Here is a 17,173-nt window from a genome sequence, read left to right on the forward strand (position 1 = left end):
TATGCCTTTGAATATGGAGTTTCCTTTGAGCTTTCAAAGGAAAACGGGTTTTATATCCAGCAGGGGCGTAATGATACACATCCTCCGTCACAAATGACCCAGAGCACAACATTACTCTAACAGGGTCCAAACCCTAATCTCACTCCAACGCACTCCTCGTCCCAACACTGGCCTTCTGCAACCCTTATGGTAATACAACCAGAACGACGAGGACCCATCACTAGCCATTACCACTAAAAGATAAATCACCAGCAAGAAGCACTCAACTGGGACCCTTCCCGCGTTCCCCACGTATTACCTCTACAGTCTACACCAACAAAGGGCGGTCATCTGGCTGATCTGAAGGCAAGGGACACAGCACTGCCTGGTGTATGACACACACGGCAGGGATCAGGATAAGGCAAGGCTAGGGATGGGGCAACGTTAGAGAGTGGCGGGGGGGGGGGGGTAATGATGTGGTGCGAAGGAGTAGGGCTACAGCAGTGACAGGGGACGGGGCAAGACCGTGTCGGAGCAGGGGCGGGTTTGGTTGGGTCGCTAACGGAGCAGAGCAGTTTAAGGGCACCGGATAGTGTCGGGGTTTAGGCAGGACGGAGCTGGGTTCATGTCCATAACAAAATGAAAGAAGAAGTACCGGAAACTGAGGCATCATAATAAAGAAAACAAAATCTTATTCTGTGTTTGCTTCACACCGTCACCATCTGGCGCACTGGTTCTCTCAACACCTCAGTGATTACGAACGGTGGGAGAGAACACCTCAGTGATCAAAAACGGCAGATGTCATGCCATGTACCGGGTAATTTGATTATTTGTGTGGTGACTCTTATCTCTGCCAGAAGAACGGAGATCAGTTGGTTATCATGAACAACTGTGCTGACATACATACGGTGTCCTCTTATATCAATTCCCTGTAAGTGTTTACCGTCTTGACCTAAACAAGTGTTTGTCTTGCGCTGTCGTCTCCCACCCAGAGACCTACCAGGCGCTACAACTTCCACATTCCAGACAAGATGTCCATTTTACAGTGCACAGTCTTGACTCAGACCTGCCGACTCGCTAACGTGCACACCATCGCTGCCACCAACTCTCATGTGTTTTTATCACGTCAAGAGGTTTCTTATTCTTTGCTCACGATCTGAATTCAAAAGAAATTCACAAAAGTGATGAATATTGTCATTACAGATCACACGAAGGAGTCTCTCGTCTGAAGAGTTATGCACTGCAATAAATAGATATGGTAGAATGCGGCATCTGGCCAGAGGGGGAGAGAGAGAGAGAGAGAGAGAGAGAGAGAGAGAGAGAGAGAGAGAGAGAGAGAGAGAGAGAGAGAGACCTACACACAGCCTCCTGCAGTTGTCCACTTTCTAACCGCAGAATCCAGCCACTCGCTAATAACAACGCCAAAACCCATCGTAAGATTTCTCCGGGGAACCTTCACAGTTGCAACTTTAGATCCAGCATCAAATAAATTACAGCGTAGCGTCGTCCTTGTGGGGTGGGTGTTGTGGCTAAGGAACGGCAGTTGGGCGTCGGTGCTGACGGTTGCAGTGAGGGGGGAGTGTTCTAACCACAGCTAACCAAAGTAAGGAAGCAAGGGTGGCTCTGGTGTATCCACTACCTTGACATAAATCTTGACGCATAGGGAAGTCGTCAGCGACACATTTTTGTCAAATCGTAATAGTTTTTGAGTCGCCTGCGTAGCATGGCAAAAACTTTGAGAATTGCTTTGCCCTCCGTCGTCTATCATAATAGACCCATAACTCAAGTTTGCATTCTGCCTGAGTCAGACCCCCTTGTGATAAGGTTTAATGTGGAACTCTGACTCACAACTTCAGGAAAATTCTGCCTTCTAGCTATGGACCTTACAACGGGGTTTTTCTTATATTTTCCACTCATTCTTATTTCACTCCCAATAACTTCAGGAGCGTACACAAGTGTTCCACGAAGCACTTTAGTTAGTTTATACCGTTATCAATGGCCAATTCTTAATGCTACAGCCATGGTCATGCTGTGAGCGGTAGCGTGAAGGATAACCGGAGCTTAAGCGCTAATAACGTTTCAAAAGAAGCTAAACCGCTAATGGTAGCTACAGCTTAGCTTTAATCCAGCAATGCCATCCTCTCTGGCGTTGTCACGTAGACCATATAACAAGTTTTACACGACACATTTCAACATGACGGATAAAATTACTGCTAGGGGCCTATCAGCACTCCATTTGTTTCATCTTTATCTATAATGGTTCCTTAATGATTGCGTTTTTCAATTTCTCTTTCGTAAACCAAAAAATGAATTCAACAGTCTCTTTCTACTCTTTCAAGAGAAAATCTGACACATCAACTTTTTCAACTTGTTAAAGGACATCCACAAACATTTACACATACGTTTAACTTGTATTTCTAACTTGTATTTCTTTCCAGTATTGCTAGCTATATCTGTACTTAGCTACATATACAAAGTAAGACATATTGAAGAAATACATATGCCAGTTCACGGGGAACACAAGCTACGCTTCGCGCATGCTACACGTCAACTCTTACCGCAGCGTCACACTAGATGGACGAACACATTTAATCCGAAGAAACATTAAACCTCAACCGGTTTGTGGCTTATCCTTGACCCGGGTGTCAGGGGCGTCTTGGGTCAGACGGTGACGTGAACCAGACAAACCAATATCTTGCTGCCACCAACAGTCATGAGGCAATATTTCCCACCGTCAACCTTAGCACTCCATGACTTAACCGGCCGCCAATATCAAAACTCACGTTAAGCATAATCGAACTTTGAATTCGTGATAAATTTCCCCCCTATCTAAGGCAACGGCGTGACTTTAAAACTTACCTTAATCCGAAGAGGAGGCACGAGACTTGTGCAGTATTCAAATGGGAGTATGCCGGGCGGGTCTGACGACCACCGCCCCTGCTGCACAAAAACCTCTCCCGCAAACTTCTCCACTGGAAAAGAAGGAAAAAAATTGCTACTGTATTTTGATACGTTGACACATTATTGCAATAATCAATATCTTTATATAAGCAATATTGTATGTATATATATATATATATATATATATATATATATATATATATATATATATATATATATATATATATATATATATATATATATACTCCCATTTGAATACTGCACAAGTCTCGTGCCTCCTCTTCGGATTAAGGTAAGTTTTAAAGTCACGCCGTTGCCTTAGATAGGGGGGAAATTTATCACGAATTCAAAGTTCGATTATATATATATATATATATATATATATATATATATATATATATATATATATATATATATATATACACACACATTTATATTTGTCTAAAATATGTTTGGGTTTGAGTTATTAGATAATCTGGTCAGCAGGTGCTACCACAACTTTTTACCGAGACCGACCAGAACCAGGTCCAGTCTGTGTAACATCCATCTACCTTCCTCACACCATGTGTCACCACTTGCAGCGGACTAAGCAGAGCCTCTCGTCTCTCCGCACCACATTTAATATGTTCCTCTCATACGCTGACTTCACGTGCCCTTGGTGGTTCACCCTTCGTGTGGTCGGGTGTTCCTGGCGGAGGTTCTATCTAACCCACACCCCCCCCTCTCATCCGCACCAGCTTCTCAGGATTTCTCTCTCCCATCTTCTCTCTCCTCTCGCACCCTAAATTCTTGTACTCCTGGGTGCGTCCCTTCACCGGAGGATCGTTTCTCCGGGTAAACTCTCTCTTCCCTGTAACCTTCACACTGCGTCAGGTAACCGCCGAGGACTCAAGCGTTTTCCCCAAGCCAACAGTCACCTTGACAGTGAGTGGGCGCCCTAGGCAAAGAAAGACCCGTTCAACGCCAGGTTCCTGGTGAAACTTACGGGACACGCGGGCAAGAAACTCAAATCACGTCATAAATAAGCATTCATAACTCTCCTTCGTCGGTAAATATTTAGTTGAATAAGATAAATAATGCAGAGGGCATGAAAAATTGGCTGGAATCAATATTAGTGAGAGTTAGGCAAGGTGGGCGGGCGGCCAGGTGTAGCGAGAAGCAGAGATAGGCTTGCCCACTGACCCGGCTACACTACGACACCTCACATCTTCCCGCCAGCCAAGCTTATTTATACTTGCGCGGCAAGTGGACAGAATTTACGCTGAGTACACAAACAAATGTTTTTGTTTGACTTAACGCCGGAAGGTACGTTGTACGACACGGCCAACATTGGAGTATCACTCCGGGCAAAATACGTTTAACATTCGATGATAATCAATTTCTGGACGGTCAACATAAATAACGAGATATTCAACACTGCTGACGGTTCCTGAAAAAGGTACAACTCATGATGGTAGTGGGTCATGACGGAGGTGTGTATGGTGGCAATACCCTGGCTCAACACCAGTGATGACCAAGCGTGGTGGAGGTGTACATAGTAGCAGTATTCATGTTCTACCAATGGTAATGGTTCTCAATGTTGGTAGACGTGGTGAAAAACGCTCCTGATCCAACTATGGCTTTTATTACTAACGTTGCCTCGCTGTTATGTAAGTTTAACTTACCATCAGTGGTGGATGAGCACATTTGCTGGGCAATACAGAATTACTACTAATTTCGTCGAGTTATCAAACTATCAGCTTGTTCAGAGGTACTCTGTTATAAACATGTTTACAAAGGAAACTGTGTATGATACGCTACAATGAAGCGACAATTCCACAATTACATCAATTATTTTAAAAGACAATTCCACCACCACCAGCAGGTATTACAGCTAGTTCACCATAAGAATATGTGTTAAAAGTGTAAAACTGTGGACGAAGTTTTACTGCTGTCCCAGACTCGAGGAGGTACAGGCGTGTTTCAGTCAGTGGAGCCTCCAGCCAGAGGCCCGACAGGTTGGCTACATCAGCACCAACAACAGGTTTGCAGATTTCATGCAAGCAAGGAAAACATTAGCGAGCTGCATTTTTATGTTGGCTTTTTCAACTTTAGCATTTTCATACTTCCATAGCTGCATGTTCATGATAGATGTTCCTTTTACTTAGATAATTGTTATGCCTCCGATCCTCGCTCCGTAATCATGGTTTGTATGCGTCGGAAGGAGGCAGTTATAACACACAACCTTCACTTTTGTGCTGTAAGGCCAGGACGCCTCTCACCATGGTAGCTAGGCTTTATGGCATCCTTCGGACCTTCACTTTGCGCTGTGAGGCCAGCACGCCACTCACCACTTGTTGCTAGGCTCTATCATATCCGTCGGACCTTCACTTCGTGCAACTACGCCACCACGCCACTCAAACCAGAGTCGCCCGGCCCCAACGCTTCCAACAAACAATGCTAGTCCCTAACGCATTTCGCTTGTAAGATCGAGCAATGGCCCAGCATCTTGCACCTCATGTGGCCGATAAAGTAATGAAGATTCCACTATCTATTTAAAGGCGACAATAATAGAGACAAGAACACAGTTAAGTACCCCTTGCCAGGCTCAACGTCGCCAAGTAGGCCACGGTGGCGTCGTCCAACTTGGCTTCTTAAAACACCTGCACGCTTATAAATTTGTTGGCATTCGTCACAGATAATTGATCATCTATGCCGCTTACTTTCTCCTCCCAATGAAATGCATCGAGTCTTCTAATCACTTAGTTTCGTACCCATGAACTTCTTTGCTTTGCTTCTTTTCTTTTTATATCAGTGTACATACGGGAGGTGGTTCCCAAGCACTCGATACATACACGAATACAAAAGAAACGTGTCTGACTTAATTATATCTGGCAAAATATGTACATCTAGATGCATACTGTATATGTGTATAGATAATAATACGCTCGTACTCTTATCATTTCTGATAACTGATATATTATTGAAAATCTTATCCAACGTTTATCTCGGATACTTCTTGAATAAACTAAGATTCAAATCATCCTGTTTCCTAAAGTCCAAGACATGATGAAGTAGGATTTAAAGTAATATTAAAAGTACCAACATCTTACCACCTCCCACCATCGAGAGGGAAGTAGAATTCTTCTCATCCTTCAGTCTTTCTATCTTCGCGTAAAATGTAAGTTAGGTGTAACGTCTACATACATCTGAGGAGCTCTGATCAATCATTTTCTCAAACCTTTTTTTTTTCATCCAAGATGAACATGAATGGGATACGTATGTTTTGCCCATACCATGTCGGTGTCTAAGTATAAAAAGCGAAGCTAAAACACTTAGGCACTGGTCCCTAAGGCGACACGCAAGAGGGAGAGAGCACCAGTCTTTTGACGCAAGACTGTGTCTGACAGTTCAATCAGAACCGATTCCGTCATTTTGAAATTCAAAAATTCCTCATTTGTTGATCATTTTCTTATACATGGGTCAGTCGTTAATTCTAACATACAAGGGAATGTCAAACCCAGCCGATGTCTTCACTGCCTAAACGCTTACTGAAATTAGATGGAACAATCGGCTAAACATTAGAGAACTTATGAAAATTTCGGGTTAGCACGTGTGGGACATTATTGCATAACTTATAAATTGCCATTTCATGCTATTCTATTCGCTAAAAGAAATTGCACAATACTAGCCAATGGGTGAAAGGTCAGGGAATGTGAGGCAGAATTGTACCCTTATTATGTGTCTCACGAACTCACTCTGACCCAGGAATGCGCTATCCCCCAGTACCAGTATATCATATCGTACTCTCGCCTACATTATTTATCATATCGTACTCTCGCTTACACTATCTATCATATCGTACTCTCGCTTACACTATTCATCATATCGTACTCTCGCTTACGCCATCATTTTAATCCTGCCACAAAGACTTTTGTCCGAGGCACGCGTTTGGTAGCTGCTTCCCACAGTTGCTGTGTGTGGTCCGGATCTCGAGGACTGACTGTTACGATACTTCGTGCCCCAGCTTAACAGTTGATTTTCTTCCTTTTCCCGCACCATCCCACCTCTAAGAGTTAGGTCTTCAAACACCCAAAGAGCCCTTACTAATTTCTACATTCATTCTTTTTTCACCTGCGCAATAAGCTAGGTAATTGTCAAGAGTTTGCCTGTAATTAAGACATCGGGAATTTCCCCTCTTTTCAGAGGTTAGGTATAGCATGTGTACTTCTATTTGTGAGGGAAAGGGAGATATGTACTGCCAGCAAGGAGCACAAACCGTGTACTGCATGTCAGGAAAAGCAATGAACACTGAGTCTTCGTGTGTTCGACCCAAACAATGTTGCTAAGAGATTAATCTTTTTCATTTTTTTTCTTCCTCCCCAAACAAAAATCTAGAATAGTATTTCCCACCTAAATATTCGACAGCTGGACTAGCTGGCCGAGGCCTGTAAAATCCTGAAATTCATTTTCTTTCGAAAGGTGTAACATATCGTAGGTTCTGGCAACGCTCTCCAGGGCAATCGCGCATCTGACAGTGAAACGAACCTTTACTAGTTTCAGAGAAGTACCAAATAAAAAGTGGCTCAAAATTCGCTGGATTACAGGGAACCGCTTAAGCCTTGGGGCCGCCAAACAACGTCTAACCTTCCCCCGCCTGTCAGACAAATCTGCTGTATTTCTTGGTCAGAATACAGAGCCATGTGGACTAGGCCACCCTCGTATTCTTAGAACATCTTCACTGCAGCAGAATACAGAGCCATGTTGACCAGGTCACCTTATGCTCTACATTTCCACTGCCGCAATCACGTTTGGAAGGAGGCTGAAAAAAAAAAATCTATTGGAGATGTGAATACTGACCATTTATTATATGCGCTCGCTACAAGCTGAATAAATCATTTACAAAGGTGTAGTATCAGGGCACAGGAGTACAATTACGTAAGGCGTACTAAAGAACTAGTGGATACACTCAGGAGCAGACACACTAGCCAAGTAAACACACTTACGACACGAGCCAACACTCAGGAACAGACACACTAGCCAAGTAAATACACTTACGACACGAGCCAACACTCAGGAACAGACACACTAGCCAAGTAAATACACTTACGACACGAACCAGAGGAAACAATTACGGCAGAGGTACTCTGAAAGTCCATCCACTTTTGCACAAAATACACCGACAGAGACACACACACCAACACAGACCGGCGCACACTCACGCTCCACACACACACCACCAGACATCAAGTGTAGGCTTCTCATAAGGTTAACACAACACACGTGAGCCTCTCATCAGCTCACCCAAGCACGTGGGTAAAGCTCTGGCAGCAGAGTCGTCGCCTCAACACATGGTGAGCTCTTATCAAGGTCGTCGTAGCTTTTAAACTTAGTGCACTACCGGAGGTTTTCCCTGGGTGGTGTGAACGACCCTTGTAAACCACCCGCCTCCTTGACTGCCTTCACTTAGGGGGGGGTATCTGGGACAGGCTGGTTGTGGGAGTGAAAATGTGGGACAAGGGAGGTTGGAGGCAAGTGTGGGGCAAGCGGAGTGTGGGGGCAGAGAAGGGGGAAGAGGCAGGAAGAGATGGATAAAATATAGAGAAGGCCGCGTGGCATGACCCAGCCAGGAGGCACCAGGCAGAACCTGGGAGGATGTGTGTGTGTGTGTGTGTGTGTGTGTGTGTGTGTGTGTGTGTGTTTACCTAATTGCAATGTATAGGGTGGGAGTGTTACACTCATGTGGCATCATCTCTTTACCATTCTCGAGTATCGCACAACATTCGCTACTATCATCACGCACAAACACACGTATGTGTGTGAAAGCATTTCCATATATATATATATATATATATATATATATATATATATATATATATATATATATATATATATATATATATATATATATATATAATGCAATGAAGGTAAAATTGGCAGAGGCAAGAATGTTACAAGCACAGGGCGCTGAGCAGCAGCGAGTGTGTGTGTGTTTGTGTACATCTTGCAGAGAGGAGGAAAGACGCCTAGCTCTCACTTCTACCTCGTATTTACCATAATAATCAATAATCACGCCTCGTTGTTCACATTCAGCCTTTCTTCTCGTTTCCAAACCGAGGGAGAACGTAAAGGCCACTCCCTTAACTTGCATGTGTTACGGAGCTCCAGCTACCTGGCTGCCTGACGACTGATGAACCAGGCGAGATGGGGTCAGGTTGGGAGCGCCGGCCGCTGCTGCCGCTGCTCCGCCCAAGCCAAGGTAACTGACCTCTCACTAACAAAAACAAATCACATGGTTCTCGCAGCTTATAAATACAACGTCATGCGACCTGAACACCTCATGGAAACCTCACCGTTCGAGGGGAGATGAAGAAGGAACCACCACATCTTATATACTTGAATATAGCGTAAAGCTGCAGTAAAAAAACAGTGACTAGACAAGGGAAGGGAGGAGAGAGAGGAGGCGATAGGTAGCCTGGCTGGTAAGGCAAACCCAGCCGTGGCTGCTCCTGCAAGGGACCTGCTCAAGGCATCAATATTCTGGCCAGGAAAATCATTAGAATTACCCCACAGACTTGCAGCCATCGAACACGGACACACACACACACACACACACACACACACACACACACACACACATATAAACACCTACGTACATATATCCATACAAATCATACCTACAGAAGCTTACCAACATACCTATTCACAAACGCAAAATGCACGAACAGACAAACACCAACATGAATATATACACAGATAAATCACACAGACACACACTTTGTCAAGACTACCTTTACTTACATACACGAGATGTTCTAGAACGTTATTCGAGATTTACGCGGCACCCAAACGGCAGGATACAAAACCCGTTTGCTCTCCTCACTCGAGCTCGCATGTAGGGATGCTTCAGGCATGCCAACGGGTGAGGCAAAAAAACTCACTGTAGTTAAGGGTCCCGGCTCAGCAGGGTACATGGGAAAGCTAGACAACAGAAGACCAGATGGTTCATGACGAGATCATCGGCTGAGGGATGGCAAACAGTGCCATAAATTCTTTATCAGGTGGACCAACAGGATAATGAAGCAGGTGCAGAACAGACATCCCCCCAGATTTACCCACATGAGGAGGCAGAGTGTCACGGTGTACATGATAACCACCTTTACATTTCAGCAGGTTCTCAAGATATCAGAGCAGAACAATTGTCTGAAACATGGAGAAGAAACGCTGAGCTAAACGACATGCAAAAAGACTAAGCAGAATGTGTCAAGAGAAGAAGGGGGACAACCCTTCTGCAGCAGATGGAGGACTGGAGAATGGGTACAAGATCAGACCATAAGAGCTTAATGCTCTGACCACTGGGGGGGGAGGAGGAGTAGGAGGGGAGCATTATTTTGATTAAACAAATGAGAAAAGATGGAGTACCCACATACTCCCTCACCCCATATGCAAATCGGAGGACAACGATATTAAGTACGAACTAGGCAAAGTAGTGGTATTCAGTTGCCAGCTCATAAAACAAAGAGAGAATTAGATAAAACGCCAAAGATTAAATTTCAAACACAAAAATACAGAACGAAGACTAAATATACAAGAGATGATGGTAAATAATGGCACCTCCAATCAGAACGTTTCAAGAAAGATGGTGGCTCACAACGGCTACTTTACATGTACGAATGATAATAAATCATTCTCCATTGTGGCCAGTCCAACCAGGAGAACAACGAACGACTGTCAAAATCTGGAGCATAAAGCTACAATGTTAGTCAAGATGAGAAGAACATGTTCTCATAGAAAGGTACAATACTGGGGGGAAATAATGAAGTCCAAACTGGTTCGTAACTGTGAACAAAAGAACCATATGTACCACTTTACTCCCGAGGACATTCGGGTCACAGACACTAGCGTACTATGAAGACTGGACCAAGAAAGTGAAAGCTGCATCTATGGCGTTACGGTGAGCGGGGAGAGTCGTGTAGCACCCGAAGATGAACTACGTAATGAACACCCGGGAACCAGAACAACTACATTAAGCACTTAAGACTGTGAGGCTGAACCTCATAACGCGACTGAAAACTGTTACAACAGATACAGCAAGATCTACGGCGGAGTAAGAGGGTTTAAACCAACAGGGAGTGGAGATAAGGGGACAGAAAATGAGAAATAAAGCATAGATCAACAAGGGATGCCGACAGGCAAAGAAAACAGACATGTACTGCGGGGAGATGAAGGAAGATTAAGGAGGCATGGTATCATAACAGTCTTTGAAAGGGCGAAAACTAAGTACAAGAGAAGAGAGGAGTTGATGAAGTAGGAAATAAATATAGATCATTCCACAATAATTTCATAAAGTACACAAACAGTAGAATAGAATGGTGAGACTGAAGAAATAATATATATATATATATATATATATATATATATATATATATATATATATATATATATATATATATAAATTCTTATAATAACCTGGGGTGTCAATAATTTAGGAACCCTGAACAGGAGATATACGTTGGCAAGCACATGACAACAAGAGCGCGACAGACCCAACGGACCGAGGATCATGGCATCTGGCGGGAGACCGTGTGAGTAAACCTCCTCTTAAACACAGTTCTGGTGAACCGGTGCCAACCTCCGTCCAGCCACCAGCAGCTGCTGTTCATCATGGCAGATCTTCCACACGAGGAACTTACCGCGGTGAAAACACACCTTAGTCACTAATGGACTCGTCACTTCACTGAGAGAGAAACCTATCATCGGTTTTCAACTGGGCGGGGAGAGAGATCTATACGCTCGTGTGGGGGGCCCCCGTATCTCGAATATTCTCCACTCGCACACACTTCACAAACATGTGTGCGCTGTCCTCACTCACACCTTCCTTCCTCGGTTTCTTTCATGCTCTTCTCAAACTATACGTGAAGTACTTTACATATGCCACTCACACCTTCCTTCCTCAGTTTTCTTCATACTCTTCTCATACTATACGTGAAGTACTTCACATATGCTCTAAAGTCTCTTGCGTCATTCCATGTTATGGCCTCCGGTTGTTGTATCTTTGGATCTCTGAAAGGACTGTAAATGCTGACATAGTCAAATGGCTTTAAAAATTCAAAGGTTGTGATCAAGTCACGCGCTACTCTTCTCTCTTCCCAGTGGACGAATTCATGGCCTCTTAATTCTTTCCTGCAACTGAGAACTCTTTAATTTTTGCACTATTTCCATTGCCTTTCTTTGTATCTTATCCATCTGTACTTTGTGCTTCATCAAGCACGGTGACCTGACTTGAGGAGCACATTCCAATTTTGACCTCGTCCTACAAGAATTCAGTACTGGAACAAATTTCCAAGTGGGATGGACGCCAGATCACTCCAGCATTTTTATTTTGAGGCCCAACTGTCCGCACAAGAAATCTTTATTCAACTTCGTTCTTTATTTATTCCTCTGCCCTGCTGCACCTGGAAGGTCAAGGCCTCGGCAGCCACTGCCAAACACGGAGGGGCTGAGAAAACAGAGGATGACAAAAGCTTTTAGTGTTACCCACCATATCTGCGCCTTCATCTACCGTTCCGACCACGTTCATACTCTGCGCGATAATGCCAAAAGGATTTACTGGGGGAGGGGTCACAAAGGGGTCGTTGTCAGACTCGAATGGCTAGATATTCATACCATTAGATCATACAACGTTGGTTCAGCACACAAGATTACATACAGTCTTCTTATGCAACAGATTCACTGGCTGCGTCATCTCTTCCGGAGTTCGTTCAGATAATTCTTTTAAAAGCTCAATTTTCTAACATGATGATACTACCAGACCCTCTCCATACCTCGGCCGACACACATACATTACATTTCATATAACCAACTATTTCCAAATGGAATCACCTATAACCTAACATTACCTACATTAACTGATCTGGCAAACATTTTGTGGTCTACTGATCTAGTTACATTCTCTTTACACATGTCTGTCTTGATACATTTCAGTCATAGAAAATGGATGTCACTTTTTGCGATCCTTTTGCTTTAAAAGTTTGATACTTTTTTATTCCAGACTGTAGTTTTTAAACCTGTAACTGATAACCCAATACTTTATTCAACAGCCTCTTTACCCAATGAAAATCTGGCTAATGCAGCAACTGCTCACCGACCTGTGTGAGAGAGGGGGGCTCCACACTATTTGTGACGATTAATTTTACCAACAATGCTCGCTTGTCTGTGTCTAGCTTCAGATACAGGAACGTTACATTCTGGTGTCTGGACATTAAGGCAAGCAGACAAGATAAAGTCAGATATCATTTGATTCTATGTGGTTTGTGGTTTCAGAAAGCTCAAGAGCAAAGAGCGTGGCAGTCTTATCATTTTGTTAGACAGATGCCTATTTATTTACTCGGACATTCTTCCCTATTAGGCTGGTAACGAAGGCAACATTTCTAGCCTTCGAATGGCAGAGTTGAGGGAGACGTCTGTACAGATATACTTTTGTGTTCAAAAGCATTCGTTATGACAACGCGTTGAGAAAGAAGACCGTGTGAAATCAGTCTCTTACTTGAACAAGATACTATGATAGAGTGAGTTTACTGACAAGGTGGCGGGAGGAGGTGCTGCTGTTTCCTAATTCTGCACAGTTGGTAGAAGGTCAGAGACTTCCAGTGAATCAAGCCATCTGAAGCGTCTGCCTCAGCCTAATCAACCCGAAAAAGTTTACGAGAGGTGAGAGAGAGAAAAAAAAAAGGGAATAAAGAGTGGATAACTTAGTCAGCAGCGGGAGCGTCAGACACGGCGACCACGAAGGTCGCCCACGGCGTCAGTGTTACACTGGTCAGCCTCACAAAAAAACTCGTGGAGTCCACAAGGTTGTCCGACGGTTATATAACGACTGCACTAAATTTATATTACAGTAATTCTTGCTGTCCCTCCCACCGCCAACTCACAAAACGGTCGCAAATGATGTCAAAAGTTAACAATAGGTGGATGCAGGCCTATGGAACTCATGGATGAGTTAGTGTTTAGACATTTTCGTGTGGCCGCATCTTACTGACTGCCTCTTGCTGCTGCTGATTACGTGTTCACGTGCCGGCCGATCCAGATCGCAACCGCCGGAGCCAGGAGTCGGATGCCCTTGGGTTACACAGCTCGATAAGCCAGACAAGTATTCCTCTCCTGCTGGTTCTGGAAGAACGATTGTATTTCCATGGAACATCAGTGTCACCATAGCTATCACTCAGTCTTCCCCCGATTGTATTTCCACGGAACATCAGTGTCACTATAGCTATCACTCACAGTCTTCCCACCCCCTCCCTCACCTCAGGCTTAGGTCCCAGTAGGAGATGATCGTCAGCTTGGTCCAGCACCGCACCACAGAACACGGGAGTCAGCTGGAGTTTTCCCTTCTTGTGACGGCGACATAAGTGCTTCACACTTCCCATGTGTAACTATTCTCACGTGTCGCGGTAGGCCAGCCCCTCACACCGTATGTAAAACCCTTCCTACTGCATCGCCCGGGGCGTGTCATCCTTGGATGAATGTTCTCCAGTTTTCTTGGCCAGAGGTGGGCAAATGGGCGAGGTGACCGAGTTTCTACTCAAGGCTAAACACGTGAGACTTGAAGACTATAAGGTTTTGCCGTGCTGGTACGGGGAAAAAGTTGCCCCCAGCCCAGCGCAGGGAGGGATCATCCTGACACATTCCGCCACATACACCAATGGCAGATGATGCATTATCTCCTCCTCTTCCTAGTTACCCAGTACATCGTATGTTGTAATATGAAAACTGCTTTTCCGAGCAACTGCTCTTTGTGTGTGTGTGTGTGTGTGTGTGTGTGTGTGTGTGTGTGTGTGTGTGATGGATTTCAGTTCAAGGGACGCGATGGTAATGATGAGTGAACACTTAAGAGCAGGTCAGCCATGCCTAGTGCGGCCAACATCACCGACTATCATCTACATGTGCGTGTGTCTCTTTTCCTTAGAGACTCTAACTACGGACGGATTATTACGAGACACAACCACAAGCGCAGTCAAGAATCAAGTGAGATAAACAACCTTAAGACTAATTGTTAGGGCAGAAAATCTTTCTCTTGAACTAGGGTGAGGTGGAGACTAAAGGAACAGCGTGGTAAAGTACAGTTCCGAAGTACAGCAGTGCAAGCCAAAACGGCCCATCCTCGAGTTGTTAACGGTATTGCAGTAATCAAGTGATGCAGCGGCTAACCGAGTGCTGCGTAGTAGAAGCCAGCTCTCGGCAACAGAAACTAACCTCACGTCCATAGAAAATGGGAAGAGAACCAAGAATGCGACGTATGGACAAGAGGAGGATCATCGCAGTATGTCTGACTTGAGGTGAAGGGGGAGGGGCAGGGAGAAGAGATTTGATACGTGGAACTTGCCTTATGCAAGAACTTCGTCAAGCAAGTAAGGACTAAGCCTTCACGATACACCAGCAGCGCTCCATGCAGGGAAGAAGCAGTCACTTGTAAATCCGAAGAAACTGTTCGGAATCTCCGACACCTGAGCAATTAATACGATTCCAGTTGCATCGATCGAGGTGTTGAATCACATCAGAAAATGCCGAGTACCACAGTTTGGAAAAGAGTCAAAGTAAAGGAAAAAATCCACTAAATAGACAATTTATTTGTTTAAATGAAGATTTCCAGAGGAACAAGCAAAGCAAGCAACCGTACACTCGGGTCGCAACAGGAGGCACCCAGCAACACGACCAGTCCGCGACTGCTCGACCTGGGGGGGTGGTGGGGGTTACTTTGCAGCACTCTCGCCCCCCTATACCCTTGCCACCCGAAGCTCACCCGAGGCGCACCGTGAGCGCTGTTCATCTCTTACGCATCCAACTATACCCGACCTCTCGAGATGCAGCTTTGGTATAACTTTTACACGACTGGAATCATTTCACTCCAAGTGTCCCCCATCCATCCTTGGCTGTCAAACAACAAGGTTCCAAGTTTTTATCGTCATGTCTGCTTTGGTGCTGAGGGTAGCCATATTTTTCCTCTGCTTCCTTCTTCATTTCTTTCCAGCAATCGACAGTACCGCTATTTCTTCGTTTCTGGACCAACTGATTTGAAATTTGGTTGGCATTTCCTGGGTTGCAATGCGCCCAAAGGTTTAAATATTCTTATCATGGTGTTTTGAAGGATTTTTATGGGGTCTCAGGTCTAACAGCCAATATCTACCATTAGGCTAAACAGCCACTATCTATCATTAGGCTACATCACCAGTATCTTTTTATGCAAGCTGAGACGGCACGGGTAACTGAGGTCCTCATTACCTCTCTCTCTCTCTATATATATACTATAGCCTAAACCTGGTGCCCATTTCATCGATAACCCCTAAAGGTAGATGAACAGCTGGGAATGACTGTGGACCGACTGCCGCAACCAGGATCACTATAAAAAACAATGTACATATACAGTGTGAACTCTATAGTGCGAAAAATATCATAACAGCAACATAACGAAGGTCTATGCGTAACGCGCTGACGTATACTTACTCGGGTAATGACCAGCACAGATGTAGACTACAATGGCAAAACTTCATCCTATTTCCAGTTATTCACCAGCATGTATACGGAGGAACTCGATGGCAAAACTTCAACCAACTGTGTGGATAGCAAATCAGGGCAACAGTGTGACTTCAGATCATTTGTAACACAAATCGCGACCTGATCTTTGTCTATGTCCGGGGGTAGAGTTGTATCAATTTCTGTGATGGCTAATGACTAACACTCTTTTCCTGAGCGAATGACTTTTTTTTCTAGCAAATGTCGGGTGTTTTGTGTGTGTGTGTGTGTGTGTGTGTGTGAGAGAGAGAGAGAGAGAGAGAGAGAGAGAGAGAGAGAGAGAGAGAGAGAGAGAGAGAGAGAGAGAGAGAGAAAGAGAGAGAGACAGAGCATTTAAGTAAGACCTTCTCAAGCATAAACCAACAACCCACACTAGTAAATATTCCTCAGGCGAACGTCATCCTCCACCTCCACACACGAGAGGCAATCCATCTCTCTCTCTCTCTCTCTCTCTCTCTCTCTCTCTCTCTCTCTCTCTCTCTCTCTCTCTCTCTCTCTCTCGTGTGTGTGTGTGTGTGTGTGTGTGTGTGTGTGTGTGTACACCACAAACATCTCCATCTCCATAACACTGTTATGATTGAGTCTGCCCTCAGGCACAGCCTCAGTGCAGCAGTCTTGCAAGAGGAGGAGGAGGAGGAGGAGGAGGAGGAGGAGGAGGAGGAGGAGGAGGAGGTAGTGGTGGTGGTAGTGGTGGTGGCGGCTCCTTGCTCGGGTAAGAATGCATCTCAGAACGTAAAAGGCGATG

The 17,173-nt window shown here is 44.6% G+C and overlaps 1 protein-coding gene across 4 annotated transcripts in view; it reads right to left on the reverse strand.

Moving 5' to 3' along the window:
* Window positions 1-17,173, reverse strand: part of LOC139754224 (band 3 anion transport protein-like) — a 475,361-nt gene that overhangs the window by 206,851 nt on the left and 251,337 nt on the right. For 3 of the 4 annotated variants that reach the window (XM_071671517.1, XM_071671521.1, XM_071671516.1), the window contains one exon: window positions 2,839-2,951. The exons of the other annotated variant lie outside the window; for it this stretch is intronic. The gene's annotated coding sequence lies outside the window, so the exon portion shown is untranslated. The remainder of the gene's footprint in view (window positions 1-2,838; window positions 2,952-17,173) is intronic. 4 annotated transcript variants of the gene reach the window in all.

The sequence above is a fragment of the Panulirus ornatus genome, chromosome 16 (genome assembly GCF_036320965.1).
Source record: "Panulirus ornatus isolate Po-2019 chromosome 16, ASM3632096v1, whole genome shotgun sequence".
Classification (NCBI taxonomy): domain Eukaryota; kingdom Metazoa; phylum Arthropoda; class Malacostraca; order Decapoda; family Palinuridae; genus Panulirus; species Panulirus ornatus.